The following is a 15,000-nucleotide window of genomic DNA, read 5'->3' as shown; positions in this document are numbered from 1 at the left end:
AACCGAACACAACTCACGCGCCACGACGTACACTGTGCACCAGCCCCCCAAAACGAATCACCCCCCGAAGGACTAAGAAGCCCGACGAACGCGCGAAAACATTTAGAGAGGCCGAGCAAGCACCGGTTAGCGCGAATGCAAATAACAAACGCAACAGGCAAATTTCGAGGGACATACTTTTCGCAACAAGCTTCCACTAGGAAAGCATAGGCAACTCGTTCGAACGTCAAAGCCAACCAAATGGCAATTACCCGAGGGACACGCTTTTCGCAAGGCACCTTCCACTAGGGAAGCGCAAGCAACCCGAAGGCGAGTCGAAGACAACCCGAGGGACATGGAGGAATGCACCAGTGGAGTTCGCTGCACAGGCAGGGATCCGTCCAACTCGCACAAACCGAACACAACTCACGCGCCACGACGTACACTGTGCACCAGCCCCCCAAAACGAATCACCCCCCGAAGGACCAAGAAGCCCGACGAACGCACGAAAACATTTAGAGAGGCCGAGCAAGCACCGGTTAGCGCGAATGCAAATAACAAACGCAACAGGCAACTTTCGAGGGACATACTTCTCGCAACAAGCTTCCACAAGGAAAGCACAGGCAACTCGTTCGCACGCCAAAGCCAACCAAATGGCAATTTAACCGAGGGACATGCATTTCGCAAGGCAACTTGTACAATTACCCGAGGGACATGGCATGCTTGCCAAGGCCGTGGCTTGGCATGCTTGCCAAGGCCGTGGCATGACATGCTGCTGGCCAAGGCCGGGCATGCCATGCTGCTGGACAAGGCCGTGGCAAGGCATGCTGATGGCCGAGGCCGTGGCAAGGCATGCTGATGGCCGAGGCCGTGGCAAGGCATGCTGCTGGCCAAGGCGTTGGCATGGCATGCTGCTGCTGACCAAGGCTTGGGCTTGCCATGCTGCCGGCCAAGGCCGCGGCATGCCATGTTGCTGGCCAAGGCCGTGGCATGGCATGCTGCTGGCCAAGGCCGTGGCATGACATGCTGGCCAAGGCCGGGGCATGGCAAGCTGCTGGCCAAGGTCGTGGCATGGCACGCTGCTGGCCAAGGCCGGGGCATAGCACGCTGCTGGCCATGGCCGTGGCTTGGCAAGGTTGCCAAGGCCGGGGCATGGCGTGCTGCTGGCCAAGGCTTTGGCATGCCATGTTGCTGGCCAAGGCTGTGGCATGGCATGCTGCTGGCCAAGGCTGTGGCATGGCATGCTGCTGGCCAAGGCCGTGGCATGACATGCTGGCCAAGGCCGGGGCATGGCATGCTGCTGGCCAAGGTCGTGGCATGGCATGCTGCTGGCCAAGGCCGTGGCATGACATGCTTGCCAAGGCCAGGGCATGGCATGCTGCTGGCCAAGGCTTTGGCATGCCATGTTGCTGGCCAAGGCTGTGGCATGGCATGCTGCCCTAGGCCAACGTGCCACCGCCACCGCCGCGGGCCGCCACTCGACGCATCCCGTGCTTGGCTATGTAGTTTCGATGCCACAAGCCAATGCCACAAGCCAAGCGATGGCATGTGCCAAGCGCCCGCCTAGGCATAGGCGTGGCCTGTGGCCTGGCCATGCTGGCCAGCCTTAAGGGAGGTGCCCCCCCCTTATAATAGCCTGTTAAGCCCTTTTCAATCTGGCAGGAGGAAACATCAAGCATGTTCGAGGAGTTATAATGGGGTTTTTTTAAAAAGTAATGGTTTTTTGCCAAAACTTTCAACATGAAAGTTGTATGAAATAATTTAATACACCATAAAAAAAATTATAAAAAAATATTTGGCCACCGGAATATTTTATTTTAATTTATTTCAATTTTAATACTTAAAAAATAATAAAAATTACTAAAAATACTCAAAAAATTCTAGAAAAATTCCAACAATTATAAGATGAGGCACTAGTAATTATAGTAATTTTTTTAATTATTTTTTATTTTTAATTTATTTTATTATAATTTTTATGAGTAAATAAATAATTAAAAAGCCCGACGAACGTGCAAAAACTCTTAGAGAAACCCAGCAAGCATCGGATAGCTCGAATGCAAATAACAAACGCAACAGGCAACTTCCGAGGGACATACTTTTCCCAACAAGCTTCCACTGGGGAAAGCACTAGCAACGTGTTCGCAAGTCAAAGGCAACCAAACCGGCTATTACCCGAGGGACAAGCATTTCGCAGGGCAACATATACGTAAGTCAAAGCCAAACCAAATGGCAATTACACGAGGGACAGGATTGCTTGCCAAGGGCGTGGCATGCGATGTTCTAGCCCAAGGCCAAGGCACGCCACGCTGCGGGACAAGGCCGTGGCAAGACATGCGGCTGGCCTTGGCCTTGGCATGGCATGCCGCCGGCTTTGGCTGGGCTGCGTTGGCCTTGCCATGGAATGTTGCTGGCTTCGGATGGGCTGCCTTGGCCTTGGCCTTGGCCGTGGCATGGCATGCTGCTGGCCTTGGCCTTGGCCTTGGCATGGCATGCTGCTGGCTTTGGCTGGGCTGCCTTGGCCGTGGCATGGCATGCTGCTGGCTTTGGCTGGGCTGCCTTGGCCGTGGCATGGCATGCTGCTGGCCTAGGCCGTGGCATGGCATGCTGCTGGCTTTGGCTGGGCTGCCTTGGCCGTAGCATGGCATGCTGCTGGCCTAGGCCTTGGCATGGCATGCTGCTGGCTTTGGCTGGCAGCCTTGGCCGTGGCATGGCATGCTGCTGGCCTTGGCCTTGGCATGGCATGCTGCTGGCTTTGGCTGGCCTGCCTTGGCCGTGGCATGGCATGCTGCTGGCCTTGGCCTTGGCATGGCATGCTGCTGGCTTTGGCTGGCCTGCGTTGGCCGTGGCATGGCATGCTGCTGGCCTAGGCCTTCGCATGGCATGCTGCTGGCTTTGGCTGGGCTGCCTTGGCCGTGGCATGGCATGCTGCTGGCCTTGGCCTTGGCATGGCATGCTGCTGGTTTTGGCTGGGCTGCCTTGGCCGTGGCATGGCATGCTGGTGGCCTAGGCCTTAGCATGGCATGCTGCTGGCTTTGGCTGGCCTGCCTTGGCCGTGGCATGGCATGCTGCTGGCCTAAGCCTTGGCATGGCATGCTGCTGGCTTTGGTTGGGCTGCCTTGGCCGTGGCATGGCATGCTGCTGGCCTAGGCCTTGGCATGGCATGCTGCTCGCTTTGGCTGGCCTGCCTTGGCCGTGGCATGGCATGCTGCTGGCCAAGGCCTTGGCATGGCATGCTGCTGGCTTTGGCTGGGCTGCCTTGGCCGTGGCATGGCATGCTGCTGGCCTTGGCCTTGGCATGCCATGCTGGTGGCTTTGGCTGGCCTGCCTTGGCCGTGGCATGGCATGCTGCTGGCCTAGGCCTTGGCATGGCATGCTGCTGGCTTTGGCTGGGCTGCCTTGGCCGTGGCATGGCATGCTGCTGGCCTTGGCCTTGGCATGGCATGCTGCTGGCTTTGGCTGGGCTGCCTTGGCCGTGGCATGGCATGCTGCTGGCCTTGGCCTTGGCATGGCATGCTGCTGGCTTTGGCTGGGCTGCCTTGGCCGTGGCATGGCATGCTGCTGGCCTAGGCCTTGGCATGGCATGCTGCTGGCTTTGGCTGGGCTGCCTTGGCCGTGGCATGGCATGCTGCTGGCCTAGGCCGTGGCATGGCATGCTGCTGGCCTTGGCCTTGGCATGGCATGCTGCTGGCTTTGGCTGGCCTGCCTTGGCCGTGGCATGGCATGCTGCTGGCCTAGGCCTTGGCATGGCATGCTGCTGGCTTTGGCTGGCCTGTTTTGGCCGTGGCATGGCATGCTGCTGGCCTAGGCCTTGGCATGGCATGCTGCTGGCTTTGGCTGGCCTGCCTTGGCCGTGGCATGGCATGCTGCTGGCCTAGGCCATGGCATGGCATGCTGCTGGCTTTGGCTGGGCTGCCTTGGCCGTGGCATGGCATGCTGCTGGCCTTGGCCTTGATATGGCATGCTGCTGGCTTTGGCTGGGCTGCCTTGGCCGTGGCATGGCATGCTGCTGGCCTAGGCCTTGGCATGGCATGCTGCTGGCTTTGGCTGGCCTGCCTTGGCCGTGGCATGGCATGCTGCTGGCCTTGGCCTTGGCATGGCATGCTGCTGGCTTTGGCTGGCCTGGCTTGGCCGTGGCATGGCATGCTGCTGGCCTAGGCCATGGCATGGCATGCTGCTGGCTTTGGCTGGGCTGCCTTGGCCGTGGCATGGCATGCTGCTGGCCTAGGCCTTGGCATGGCATGCTGCTGGCTTTGTCTGGCCTGCCTTGGCCGTGGCATGGCATGCTGCTGGCCTTGGCCTTGGCATGGCATGCTGCTGGCTTTGGCTGGCCTGCCTTGGCCGTGGCATGGCATGCTGCTGGCCTAGGCCATGGCATGGCATGCTGCTGGCTTTGGCTGGGCTGCCTTGGCCGTGGCATGGCATGCTGCTGCCCTTGGCCGTGATATGGCATGCTGCTGGCTTTGGCTGGGCTGCCTTGGCCGTGGCATGGCATGCTGCTGGCCTAGGCCTTGGCATGGCATGCTGCTGGCTTTGGCTGGCCTGCCTTGGCCGTGGCATGGCATGCTGCTGGCCTAGGCCTTGGCATGGCATGCTGCTGGCTTTGGCTGGGCTGCCTTGGCCGTGGCATGGCATGCTGCTGGCCTTGGCCATGGCATGGCATGCTGCTGGCTTTGGCTGGGCTGCCTTGGCCGTGGCATGGCATGCTGGTGGCCTAGGCCTTGGCATGGCATGCTGCTGGCTTTGGCTGGCCTGCCTTGGCCGTGGCATGGCATGCTGCTGGCCTAGGCCTTGGCATGGCATGCTGCTGGCTTTGGTCGGGCTGCCTTGGCCGTGGCATGGCATGCTGCTGGCCTTGGCCTTGGCATGGCATGCTGCTGGCTTTGGCTGGCCTGCCTTGGCCGTGGCATGGCATGCTGCTGGCCTAGGCCTTGGCATGGCATGCTGCTGGCTTTGGCTGGGCTGCCTTGGCCGTGGCATGGCATGCTGCTGGCCTTGGCCTTGGCATGGCATGCTGCTGGCTTTGGCTGGGCTGCCTTGGCCGTGGCATGGCATGCTGCTGGCCATGGCCTTGGCATGGCATGCTGCTGGCTTTGGCTTGCCTGCCTTGGCCGTGGCATGGCATGCTGCTGGCCTAGGCCTTGGCATGGCATGCTGCTGGCTTTGGCTGGGCTGCCTTGGCCGTGGCATGGCATGCTGCTGGCCTTGGCCTTGGCATGGCATGCTGCTGGCTTTGGCTGGGCTGCCTTGGCCGTGGCATGGCATGCTGGTGGCCTAGGCCTTGGCATGGCATGCTGCTGGCTTTGGCTGGCCTGCCTTGGCCGTGGCATGGCATGCTGCTGGCCTAGGCCTTGGCATGGCATGCTGCTGGCTTTGGTTGGGCTGCCTTGGCCGTGGCATGGCATGCTGCTGGCCTTGGCCTTGGCATGGCATGCTGCTGGCTTTGGCTGGCCTGCCTTGGCCGTGGCATGGCATGCTGCTGGCCTAGGCCTTGGCATGGCATGCTGCTGGCTTTGGCTGGGCTGCCTTGGCCGTGGCATGGCATGCTGCTGGCCTTGGCCTTGGCATGGCATGCTGCTGGCTTTGGCTGGGCTGCCTTGGCCGTGGCATGGCATGCTGGTGGCCTAGGCCTTGGCATGGCATGCTGCTGGCTTTGGCTGGCCTGCCTTGGCCGTGGCATGGCATGCTGCTGGCCTAGGCCTTGGCATGGCATGCTGCTGGCTTTGGTTGGGCTGCCTTGGCCGTGGCATGGCATGCTGCTGGCCTTGGCCTTGGCATGGCATGCTGCTGGCTTTGGCTGGCCTGCCTTGGCCGTGGCATGGCATGCTGCTGGCCTTGGCCTTGGCATGGCATGCTGCTCGCTTTGGCTGGCCTGCCTTGGCCGTGGCATGGCATGCTGCTGGCCTAGGCCTTGGCATGGCATGCTGCTGGCTTTGGCAGGCCTGCCTTGGCCGTGGCATGGCATGCTGCTGGCCTTGGCCTTGGCATGGCATGCTGCTGGCTTTGGCTGGCCTGCCTTGGCCGTGGCATGGCATGCTGCTGGCGTAGGCCTTGGCATGGCATGCTGCTGGCTTTGGCTGGCCTGTTTTGGCCGTGGCATGGCATGCTGCTGGCCTAGGCCTTGGCATGGCATGCTGCTGGCTTTGGCTGGCCTGCCTTGGCCGTGGCATGGCATGCTGCTGGCCTAGGCCATGGCATGGCATGCTGCTGGCTTTGGCTGGGCTGCCTTGGCCGTGGCATGGCATGCTGCTGGCCTTGGCCTTGATATGGCATGCTGCTGGCTTTGGCTGGGCTGCCTTGGCCGTGGCATGGCATGCTGCTGGCCTAGGCCTTGGCATGGCATGCTGCTGGCTTTGGCTGGCCTGCCTTGGCCGTGGCATGGCATGCTGCTGGCCTTGGCCTTGGCATGGCATGCTGCTGGCTTTGGCTGGCCTGCCTTGGCCGTGGCATGGCATGCTGCTGGCCTAGGCCATGGCATGGCATGCTGCTGGCTTTGGCTGGGCTGCCTTGGCCGTGGCATGGCATGCTGCTGCCCTTGGCCGTGATATGGCATGCTGCTGGCTTTGGCTGGGCTGCCTTGGCCGTGGCATGGCATGCTGCTGGCCTAGGCCTTGGCATGGCATGCTGCTGGCTTTGGCTGGCCTGCCTTGGCCGTGGCATGGCATGCTGCTGGCCTAGGCCTTGGCATGGCATGCTGCTGGCTTTGGCTGGGCTGCCTTGGCCGTGGCATGGCATGCTGCTGGCCTTGGCCATGGCATGGCATGCTGCTGGCTTTGGCTGGGCTGCCTTGGCCGTGGCATGGCATGCTGGTGGCCTAGGCCTTGGCATGGCATGCTGCTGGCTTTGGCTGGCCTGCCTTGGCCGTGGCATGGCATGCTGCTGGCCTTGGCCTTGGCATGGCATGCTGCTGGCTTTGGCTGGCCTGCCTTGGCCGTGGCATGGCATGCTGCTGGCCTAGGCCTTGGCATGGCATGCTGCTGGCTTTGGCTGGCCTGCCTTGGCCGTGGCATGGCATGCTGCTGGCCTAGGCATGGCATGGCATGCTGCTGGCTTTGGCTGGGCTGCCTTGGCCGTGGCATGGCATGCTGCTGGCCTTGGCCTTGATATGGCATGCTGCTGGCTTTGGCTGGGCTGCCTTGGCCGTGGCATGGCATGCTGCTGGCCTTGGCCTTGGCATGGCATGCTGCTGGCTTTGGCTGGCCTGCCTTGGCCGTGGCATGGCATGCTGCTGGCCTTGGCATGGCATGCTGCTGGCTTTGGCTGGGCTGCCTTCGCCGTGGCATGCCATGCTGCTGGCCTTGGCCTTGGGGCTGGGCTGCCTTGGCTGCGGTTCTTATCACTAGACGTGCGTTGCGTGCGAAGGCGTGCAAAGGCGTGCGCGACCATGCGCGCAACACGCGCACCGTGGTCAAAAGACCACGCGCGCGGTATTCGCACAGGCCACGCTGCCCACGCCGCGGGCATGCCAGGCCGCCCAGGCCGTGCGCATGCCATGCCGTGCTGCCCAGGCCGGCTGCATGCCAGGCCGCCCAGGCCGTGCGCATGCCATGCCGTGCTGCCCACGCCGCGGGCATGCCAGGCCGGCTGCATGCCAGGCCGCCCAGGCCGTGCGCATGCCATGCCGTGCTGCCCACGCCGCGGGCATGCCAGGCCGGCTGCATGCCAGGCCGCCCAGGCCGTGCGCATGCCATGCCGTGCTGCCCATGCCGCGCGCATGCCAGGCCGCCCACGCCCGCGCGCATGCCACGCCATGCTGCCCAAGGCCGCGCCCAGGCCGCGCAAGGCCGCGCCCAGGCCGCCCAAGGCCGCGCCCAGGCCGCGCAAGGCCGCCCAAGGCCGCGGTCCAGGCCGCCCAAGGCCGCGGCCGAGCCGCCCCAGGCCGCAGCCCAGGCCGCGGTCGAGCCGCAGTGCATGTAACCCAAGGCCGCAGCCCAGGCCGCGCCCAACATGGGGCGTACCTGCGACTGCCTTGCCCTGGGCAAGGGAGGTGCCCCCCCCTTATAATAGCCTGTTAAGCCCTTTTCAATCTGGCAGGAGGAAACATCAAGCATGTTCGAGGAGTCATAATGGGGTTTTTTTAAAAAGTAATGGTTTTTTGCCAAAACTTTCAACATGAAAGTTGTAGGAAATAATTTAATACACCATAAAAAAAATTAAAAAAAATATTTTTTTACAGAAAATATTTTATTTTAATTTATTTCGATATTAATACTTAAAAAATAATAAAAATTAATAAAAATAGTCAAAAAATTATGGAAAAATTCCCATAATTAAAGGATGATTCACTAGTAATTATAGAAATTATTAAATTATTTTTTTCATTTTTTTTATTTTATTTTGATTTTTTTATGCCAAATAAGGGCTTTAAAAATTCGAAAAGCTCCAGAAAAATTGCAAAAAAATAGGGAATGACATTTAAAATTGATTGTAGTGCATTTTTAATTGTGTTGCACGGTTTGGGTAAGATTATAAAAGAATCATGTTCAAAAAGATCGATCGAGGCGGTGGCACGCCATGGCCTTGGCCTTGGCCTTGGCCTTTGCCCGCGGCCTTGGCCTTTGCCTTGGCCTTGGCCATGCCTTGCACAGGGACTTGGCCTTGCCCACTGCCTTGGCCTTGGCTTTGGCCTTGGCCTTGGCATGGCATGGCATGCTCGCCGAGGCCGTGGCATGCCTTGCTGCTAGCCAAGGCCGTGGCGTGGCATGCTCGCCCAGCCCGTGGCATGCCGTGCTCGCCCAGCCCGTGGCACGCCATGTTGGCCCAAGGCATTGGCATGGCATGCCGGCCAAGGCATGCTGGCCAACGCTGCACAAGGCGGTGCCATGGCATGGCATGCTGACCAAGACCGTGCCATGGCATGCTGGGCGAGGCCGGGGCATGGCATGCTGGCCGAGGCCGTGGCTTGCCATGCCGCCACGGCCGTGGCATGCCGGGCAACGGACCGGCATGGCCCAGCCCGTGGCACGCCATGTTGGCCCAAGGCATTGGCATGGCATGCCGGCCAAGGCATGCTGGCCAACGCTGCGGCACGGCGTGCTGGACAAGGCGGTGCCATGGCATGGCATGCTGACCAAGACAGTGCCATGGCATGCTGGCCGAGGCCGTGGCATGGCATGCTGGCCGAGGCCGTGGCTTGCCATGCCGCCACGGCCGTGGCATGCTGGGCAACGGACCGGCATGGCATGCTGGCCGTGGCGGTGGCACGACATGCTGGCCAAGGCAGTGGCATGGCATGTAGGCCAAGGCTAAGGCATGGCACGCTGTGGCATGGCACGCTGGCCAAGGCAGTCGCAAGGCATGCGGGCCGAGGCCGCGGCACGGCCCGCTGGGCAACGCGGTGGCATGGCATGCTGGGCAACGCCGTGGCAAGGCATGCGGGCCGAGGCCTTGGCATGGCATGCTGGCCGAGGCCGTGGCATGGCATGCGGGCCGAAGCCGTGGCATGGCATGGCATGCGGGCCGAGGCCGTGGCATGGCATGCGGGCCGAGGCCGTGGCGTGGCATGGCATGGCATGTTGGGCAACGCCGTGGCAAGACATGCGGGCCGAGGCCGTGGCATGGCATGTTGGGCAACGCCCTGGCAAGCCATGCGGGCCGAGGCCGTGGCGTGGCATGTTGGCCAAGGCTAAGGCATGGCACGCCGGGCAACGCGGTGCATTGGCATGCTGGGCAGCGCGGTGGCAAGGCATGGGGGCCGAGGCCGTGGCATGGCATGTTGGGCAACGCCGTGGCAAGACATGCGGGCCGAGGCCGTGGCATGGCATGCGGGCCGAGGCCGTGGCACGACATGTTGGCCAAGGCTAAGGCATGGCACGCCGGGCAACGCGGTGGCATGGCATGCTGGGCAACGCGGTGGCAAGGCATGCGGGCCGAGGCCGTGGCATGGCATGTTGGGCAACGCCGTAGAAGGGCATGCGGGCCGAGGCCGTGGCATGGCATGCGGGCCGAGGCCGTGGCATGGCATGTTGGGCGACGCCGTAGCAAGGCATGCGGGCCGAGGCCGTGGCATGTCATGCGGGCCGAGGCCGTGGCATGGCATGCGGGCCGAGGCCGTGGCATGGCATGTTGGCCGAGGCCGTGGCAAGGCATGCGGGCCGAGGCCGTGGCATGGCATGTTTGGCAACGCCGTGGCAAGACATGCGGGCCGTGGCATGGCATGGCATGCGGGCCGAGGCCGTGGCACGACATGTTGGCCAAGGCTAAGGCATGGCACGCCGGGCAACGCGGTGGCATGGCACGCCGGGCAACGCGGTGGCAAGGCATGCGGGCCGGGGCCGTGGCATGGCATGTTGGGCGACGCCGTAGCAAGGCATGCGGTCCGAGGCCGTGGCATGTCATGCGGGCCGAGGCCATGGCATGGCATGCGGGCCGAGGCCGTGGCATGGCATGTTGGGCGACGCCGTAGCAAGGCATGCGGGCCGAGGCCGTGGCATGTCATGCGAGCCGAGGCCGTGGCATGGCATGCGGGCCGAGGCCGTGGCATGGCAAGTTGGGCGACGTCGTGGCAAGGCATGCGGGCCGAGGCTGTGGCATGTCACGCGGGCCGAGGCCGTGGCATGGCATGCGGGCAGAGGCCGTGGCATGGCATGTTGGGCGACGCCGTCGCAAGGCATGCGGGCCGAGGCCGTGGCATGGCATGCGGGCCGAGGCCGTGGCATGGCATGTTGGGCGACGCCGTAGCAAGGCATGCGGGCCGAGGCCGTGGCATGTCATGGCATGTTGGGCGACGCCGTAGCAAGGCATGCGGGCCGAGGCCGTGGCATGGCATGTTTGGCAACGCCGTGGCAAGACATGAGGGCCGTGGCATGGCATGGCATGCGGGCCGAGGCCGTGGCACGACATGTTGGCCAAGGCTAAGGCATGGCACGCCGGGCAACGCGGTGGCATGGCATGCGGGCCGGGGCCGTGGCATGGCATGTTGGCCAACGTCGTAGCAAGGCATGCGGGCCGAGGCCGAGGCCGTGGCACGGCATGCGGGCCGAGGCTGTGGCATGGCATGTTGGGCGACGCCGTAGCAAGGCATGCGGTCCGAGGCCGTGGCATGTCATGCGGGCCGAGGCCGTGGCATGGCATGCGGGCCGAGGCCGTGGCATGGCATGTTGGGCGACGCCGTAGCAAGGCATGCGGGCCGAGGCCGTGCCGTGGCATGCGGGCCGAGGCCGTGGCATGGCATGCGGGCCGAGGCCGTGGCATGGCATGTTGGGCGACGCCGTAGCAAGGCATGCGGTCCGAGGCCGTGGCCTGTCATGCGGGCCGAGGCCGTGGCATGGCATGCGGGCCGAGGCCGTGGCATGGCATGCGGGCCGAGGCCGTGGCATGGCATGTTGGGCGACGCCGTAGCATGGCATGCGGGCCGAGGCCGTGGCATGTCATGCGCGCCGAGGCCGTGGCATGGCATGCGGGCCGAGGCCGTGGCATGGCAAGTTGGGCGACGTCGTGGCAAGGCATGCGGGCCGAGGCCGTGGCATGGCATGCGGGCCGAGGCCGTGGCAAGGCATGTTGGGCGACGCCGTCGCAAGGCATGCGGGCCGAGGCCGTGGCATGTCATGCGGGCCGAGGCCGTGGCATGGCATGCGGGCCGAGGCCGTGGCATGGCATGTTGGGCGACGCCGTAGCAAGGCATGCGGTCCGAGGCCGTGGCATGTCATGCGGGCCGAGGCCGTGGCATGGCATGCGGGCCGAGGCCGTGGCATGGCATGTTGGGCGACGCCGTAGCAAGGCATGCGGTCCGAGGCCGTGGCATGTCATGCGGGCCGAGGCCGTGGCATGGCATGCGGGCCGAGGCCGTGGCATGGCATGTTGGGCGACGCCGTAGCAAGGCATGCGGGCCGAGGCCGTGCCGTGGCGTGCGGGCCGAGGCCGTGGCATGGCATGTTGGGCGACGCCGTAGCAAGGCATGCGGTCCGAGGCCGTGGCATGTCATGCGGGCCGAGGCCGTGGCATGGCATGCGGGCCGAGGCCGTGGCATGGCATGTTGGGCGACGCCGTAGCAAGGCATGCGGGCCGAGGCCGTGCCGTGGCATGCGGGCCGAGGCCGTGGCATGGCATGTTGGGCGACGCCGTAGCAAGGCATGCGGTCCGAGGCCGTGGCATGTCATGCGGGCCGAGGCCGTGGCATGGCATGCGGGCCGAGGCCGTGGCATGGCATGTTGGGCGACGCCGTAGCAAGGCATGCGGGCCGAGGCCGTGGCATGTCATGCGGGCCGAGGCCGTGGCATGGCATGCGGGCCGAGGCCGTGGCATGGCAAGTTGGGCGGCGTCGTGGCAAGGCATGCTGGCCGAGGCCGTGGCATGTCATGCGGGCCGAGGCCGTGGCATGGCATGCGGGCCGAGGCCGTGGCAAGGCATGTTGGGCGACGCCGTAGCAAGGCATGCGGGCCGAGGCCGTGGCATGTCATGCGGGCCGAGGCCGTGGCACGTCATGCGGGCCGAGGCCGTGGCATGGCATGTTTGGCCACGCCGTGGCAAGACATGCGGGCCGTGGCATGGCATGGCATGCGGGCCGAGGCCGTGGCTCGACATGTTGGCCAAGGCTAAGGCATGGCACGCCGGGCAACGCGGTGGCATGGCATGCTGGGCAACGCGGTGGCAAGGCATGCGGGCCGAGGCCGTGGCATGGCATGTTGGGCAACGCCGCAGCAAGGCATGCGGGCCGAGGCCGTGGCATGGCATGCGGGCCGAGGCCGTGGCATGGCATGCGGGCCGAGGCCGTGGCATGGCATGTTGGACGACGCCGTAGCAAGGCATGCGGTCCGAGGCCGTGGCATGTCATGCGGGCCGAGGCCGTGGCATGGCATGCGGGCCGAGGCCGTGGCATGGCATGTTGGGCGACGCCGTAGCAAGGCATGCGGGCCGAGGCCGTGCCGTGGCATGCGGGCCGAGGCCGTGGCATGGCATGTTGGGCGACGCCGTAGCAAGGCATGCGGTCCGAGGCCGTGGCATGTCATGCGGGCCGAGGCCGTGGCATGGCATGCGGGCCGAGGCCGTGGCATGGCATGTTGGGCGACGCCGTAGCAAGGCATGCGGGCCGAGGCCGTGCCGTGGCATGCGGGCCGAGGCCGTGGCATGGCATGTTGGGCGACGCCGTAGCAAGGCATGCGGTCCGAGGCCGTGGCATGTCATGCGGGCCGAGGCCGTGGCATGGCATGCGGGCCGAGGCCGTGGCATGGCATGTTGGGCGACGCCGTAGCAAGGCATGCGGGTCGAGGCCGTGGCATGTCATGCGGGCCGAGGCCGTGGCATGGCATGCGGGCCGAGGCCGTGGCATGGCAAGTTGGGCGGCGTCGTGGCAAGGCATGCGGGCCGAGGCCGTGGCATGTCATGCGGGCCGAGGCCGTGGCATGGCATGCGGGCCGAGGCCGTGGCACGTCATGCGGGCCGAGGCCGTGGCATGGCATGTTTGGCAACGCCGTGGCAAGACATGCGGGCTGTGGCATGGCATGGCATGCGGGCCGAGGCCGTGGCTCGACATGTTGGCCAAGGCTAAGGCATGGCACGCCGGGCAACGCGGTGGCATGGCATGCTGGGCAACGCGGTGGCAAGGCATGCGGGCCGAGGCCGTGGCATGGCATGTTGGGCAACGCCGCAGCAAGGCATGCGGGCCGAGGCCGTGGCATGGCATGCGGGCCGAGGCCGTGGCATGGCATGCGGGCCGTGGCCGTGGCATGGCATGTTGGGCGACGCCGTCGCAAGGCATGCGGGCCGAGGCCGTGGCATGGCATGTTTGGCAACGCCGTGGCAAGACATGCGGGCCGTGGCATGGCATGGCATGCGGGCCGAGGCCGTGGCACGGCATGCGGGCCGAGGCCGTGGCATGGCATGTTGGGCGACGCCGTAGCAAGGCATGCGGGCCGAGGCCGTGGCCGTGGCATGGCATGCGGGCCGTGGCCGTGGCATGGCATGGCATGCGGGCCGAGGCCGTGGCATGGCATGTTGGGCAACGCCGTGGCAAGGCATGCGGGCCGAGGCCGTGGCATGGCATGATGGCCGAGGCCGTGGCATGTCATGCGGGCCGAGGCCGTGGCATGGCATGTTGGGCGACGCCGTAGCAAGGCATGCGGTCCGAGGCCGTGGCATGTCATGCGGGCCGAGGCCGTGGCATGGCTTGTTGGGCGACGCCGTAGCAAGGCATGCGGGCCGAGGCCGTGGCATGTCATGCTGGCCAAGGCCAAGGCATGGCATGGCATGGCATGCGGGCCGAGGCCGTGGCATGGCATGTTGGGCAACGCCGTGGCAAGGCATGCGGGCCGAGGCCGTGGCATGGCATGATGGCCGAGGCCGTGGCATGCCATGCTGGCCAAGGCTAAGGCATGGCATGCCGGGCAACGCGGTGGCATGGCATGCTGGGCAACGCCGTGGCAAGGCATGCGGGCCGAGGCCGTGGCATGGCATGTTGGGCAACGCCTTGGCAAGACATGCGGGCCGAGGCCGTGGCATGGCATGGCATGTTGGGCAACGCCTTGGCAAGGCATGCGGGCCGAGGCCGTGGCATGGCATGCTAGCCGAGGCCGTGGCATGGCATGTTGGGCGACGCCGTGGCAAGGCATGCGGGCCGAGGCCGTGGCATGGCATGCGGGCCGAGGCCGTGGCACTGCATGTTGGGCGACGCCGTAGCAAGGCATGCGGGCCGAGGCCGAGGCCGTGGCATGGCATGTTGACCGAGGCCAAGGCATGGCATGCCGGGCAACGCGGTGGCATGGCATGCGCGGCCGAGGCCGTGGCAAGGCATGCGGGCCGAGGCCGTGGCATGGCATGTTGGGCGACGCCGTGGCAAGGCATGCGGGCCGAGGCCGTGGCATGGCATGCGGGCCGAGGCCGTGGCACTGCATGTTGGGCGACGCCGTAGCAAGGCATGCGGGCCGAGGCCGAGGCTGTGGCATGGCATGTTGACCGAGGCCAAGGCATGGCATGCCGGGCAACGCGGTGGCATGGCATGCGCGGCCGAGGCCGTGGCAAGGCATGCGGGCCGAGGCCGTGGCATGGCATGTTGGGCGACGCCGTGGCAAGGCATGCGGGCCGAGGCCG

Source organism: Camellia sinensis, chromosome 6 (genome assembly GCF_055761805.1).
Source record: "Camellia sinensis isolate YWXY chromosome 6, ASM5576180v1, whole genome shotgun sequence".
Taxonomy (NCBI): Eukaryota; Viridiplantae; Streptophyta; class Magnoliopsida; order Ericales; family Theaceae; genus Camellia; species Camellia sinensis.
The sequence above is the reverse complement of the archived record's forward strand: the minus strand, read 5'-3'. Positions refer to the sequence as shown.